The sequence below is a fragment of the Pteropus alecto genome, unplaced genomic scaffold (genome assembly GCF_000325575.1).
Source record: "Pteropus alecto unplaced genomic scaffold, ASM32557v1 scaffold16, whole genome shotgun sequence".
Taxonomy (NCBI): domain Eukaryota; kingdom Metazoa; phylum Chordata; class Mammalia; order Chiroptera; family Pteropodidae; genus Pteropus; species Pteropus alecto.
Genome location: NW_006438867.1, coordinates 5,895,984 through 5,899,765, shown reverse-complemented (window position 1 = coordinate 5,899,765; position 3,782 = coordinate 5,895,984).

Genomic DNA, 3,782 nt, shown 5'->3' with positions numbered 1-3,782 from the left:
TTTTAAAAGTTTTTAAAATAGTTATTTTAAAATTATAGATGGCATACATTAGTTTCAGGTGTACAACATAGTGATTAGACATTTATATAACTTACAAAGTGATCACCTTGATAAATCTAGTACCTGTCTGACACCAAATGTAGTTATTGCAATATTTTATCTGGCGTAAGTGTTACTACCCCAGCTTTTTTGTTTGTTGCCATTTTTATGAAACATCTTTTTCTGTCCCTTTATTTTCAGTCTATGTGTGTCTTTCAATCTGAAATGAGCCTCTAGTAGGCAGCATATGAAAGGTTCTTTTTTTCTTATCCATTCAGAAACCCTATCTTTTGATCTGAACATTTAATTCATTTACATTCAAAGTAAATGTTAATAGATATGTAATTATTGCCATTTTATTTGCAATTTTTATCTCTTTTTTTTCTTTTTTCTTCTTTTTCTTAAAAAAGTCCCTTTAACATTTGTTGTATTGGTTTAGTGGTAATGAACTCTTTTAGCTTTTTCTTCTCTGGGAAGCTCTTTTTTTGCCCTTTGATGCTACACGATAGCTTTGCCTGGTAGAGTAATCTTGGTTATAGGTCCTTGGTTATAGGTCCAATCCCTTCTGGCCTGTAAAGTTTCTGTTGAGACATCAGCTGACAATCTTATGGAAGCGCCCTTATAAGTAACAAACTGCTTTTCTCTTACTGCTTTTAAGATTATCTCTTTGTCTTTAACCTTTAGCATTTTATTTATGATGTGTCTTCATGTGGGCCTCTTTGGATTCATTTTGTTTATGACTGTGCTTCCTGGGCTTATATGTCTATTTTCTTCACCAGATTAGGGAAGTTTTCTGTCATTATTTTTTAAAATAGGTTTTCAATGCCTTATTTCCTCTCTTCTGGTACGCCAATGATGCAAATGTTGGTACTCTTGATGTTGTCCCAGAAGACCCTTAAACTATCCTCATTTTTTTAGAATTCTTTTTTCTTGTTGCTGTTCTGATTGGGTGTTTTCTACTACCTTATACTCTAAATCGTTGATTCAATTCTCTGCTTTATCTAATCTACTGTCGATTCTCTCTAATGTACTCTTTACTTCAATTACTGTATTCTTCATTTCTGACTTCTTTTTTTATGTTTTCTATCTCATTGTTAAAGTTCTCATTGAATTCATCTACTTTGCCCCTAAGTTCACTGAGCGTTCTTATAACCAGTGTTTTGGACTCTGCATCTGATACTTGTCTCCATTTCTTTTAGTTCTTTTTCTGGAGCTTTGTTCTGTTTTTTTATTTGGGACATGTTTCTTTGTCTCTCAATTTGGGCTGTCTCCTTGAGTTTTTTTCCGTGTGCTAGGTAGGGCTGCTATGTCTCCCAGTTTAGTAGAGTAACCATATGTAGCAGGCGTCCTGCGGGGCTCAGTGGCACAGTCTTTCTGGTCACCTGAGCCAGGTGCTCAAGTGTGTTTCTTATACGGGTCATATGTGCCCTCCTGTGGTAGTTGAGCCTTGGTTGCTGTTTGCATGTCAACAGGATGGATTGGCCCACGAGCTTCTTGGTTGTGAGGACTGGCCATGACTGCAGTGGAGGAGCTGCTGTCCAGGGGCTGACCCTATGGAGCAGGATTTGCTTTAGCAGGTCCCTGATGCCTGTCGAGTCTTCCATCTGGTTATGTCATCTCAGATGTGGCCCCAGGTGGTGCTCCAGCTCTGGCAGAAGCTGGCCACTGTGCTTGCAGGCTGGGTCCTCTTGGAAGGGGCCCTGCCACAGGCCAATTTCAGCCACAGCCTGTGCCAGGCCTGGGGCCACCTGGCATGAGCCACCAAGCAATCTGCAGATGGCCACCACCTACACTGGGCTTGGATATACAAGAGTCCAAGCCACAAAACGAGGCTGGCTGACACTAGTGCCAGGCTTGGGGCTGCTCAGCAAGAGATGAGGAGCATGCCAAGGCCAGAATCTGCTTGTTTAGGTTTTGTGAACCTTTGAGAGATTTTAGGAAAGTCCGCAGCATGAGCCAAGATTGGCTGTTTGTACGAAAAATCTACTGGAAATAGCTTGGGTGGGCCCACACAGGGAGGGGCGGGGTCTCAGGGAATCACCTGGGTGGAGCCACCAGTGTTAGCTACCCTGATGGAGACTCAGGTGAGGCAGCTGCCTGCATCTGCATGCAGGGAAGGCTCAATGAAGGAACAGTGGCCTCTGCCAGCTCTTTTGTCTGAGAGAAAGCTGCCCCTCCAGCCCTCACCCAGAAGCCAGATAATCCAATCCCTCCCCATTTGTCCCTGGGACCTTTTGAGCTGCTGCCCAGTGCTGGAACTCAGAGCTAGTGAGTCTGTCACCAAGTAAGTCCATATGCGGACCCCTTTAGAGAAATATCTGCAATTCCAGTGGCCCTTCGTCTCCCTCAGCTACAAACTCTGCTGTTTTTCACAGCTATAAATTGTGGGGACTTCTCTTCCTGACCGTAGAACCCTGGGCTGGGGAGCCTGGTGTGGAGCTAAGACCCCCTCACTCTTCCCGGGAGACCTCCACAGCTGAGATATTTCTCCTGATTCTCAACTGCCACACGTGGGTGTGGGACCAGCCTATTCTGCATCTCTGCTCCTTCTACCATTCTCGAGGTGACCTCTTCTGTATGTCCCCAGTTGTAGGACTTCTGTTCAGCTAGACTTCAGGCAATTCCCAATTACGGCTTTTCTGTAGTTTGGTTGTAATTTTGATGTGGTTGTGAGAGGAGGCAAGCACAGCATTTCCCTACTCTGCCACCTTCTCGTTTTTAAGTTTTGTTTTTTGAGTTCCCTTCTGCCTCTTGTAGTGTTAGCTACCCTGATGGAGACTCAGGTGAGGCGGCTAAATGGATAAGTGACTCTGATAGTGTCTTTTTTTTTTTTTTATAATATCAAAAGGGTTTTGGGTAATCCCTCCTGCATTTTCTTCATTCCCAGGCAACAATTAAATTAACCTTTGGTTCTAAAGACTATAAATATGAAGTGCCCAATAGAAATGTCTGTGTCTGCTTATGTGTGTGCTTCCCTCACTGTCCATGATAGTATTAACTATTTGGGATTGCACAAGCACAGAGAATAGAGAGATGTTGGCAGAGCTGTACTGAAAAGAAAGAGACAATTATAAAGAGCATGAAGGGGTGCTGGAGGGCTCTGGCCCCAAATTATTCCTGTTAGAATAGCTTCAATCAGAAAGTGAGGAATATACATAAATACTTATAATGTATTTCGCATCTAATATAGATCCTTCAAAATGAAGTTACAGGTTTTATTTATTATTCCCTTACCTGTACTTTCTTTGAGACAATCCTTTGAGTCTGGGAACATTTTTCGGTCCTCACCACAATGCAAATAACTTTGGGAAGTATAAACTGTTAAACCATTTTTAACCAATGAGCAAGGATTATTTCCTTTCCATTATAGCACTGGAGGAGCGAGACCAATAGGAAAGAGACACATTCCTGAGGAAGTAGAGGCCTGTGAAAGATGAGTGGGAGGATTTAAAGACAAACACCTCATTTAAACAGGCTCATTAATATTAAAGCTATCATTGGATTGCTGTAAAATTTAATTTAAAAATTTTGTAAAATGCTGAGCATAGAGGCTGGCATATTGGAAATGTTCAATAAATGGTTAAAATTTACTGACTCATTATATTGTGTCTACCAGAAAGACCTAAAACATCACTGTAGTAGGCAAGCGGATTCTAGATAAATGATGATGATGATAAGCAGAATGAGTGAGATGGCATAAGCCTTTTGTGTCTATTTTTCTTCAAAATTACTAATTTTAAAAT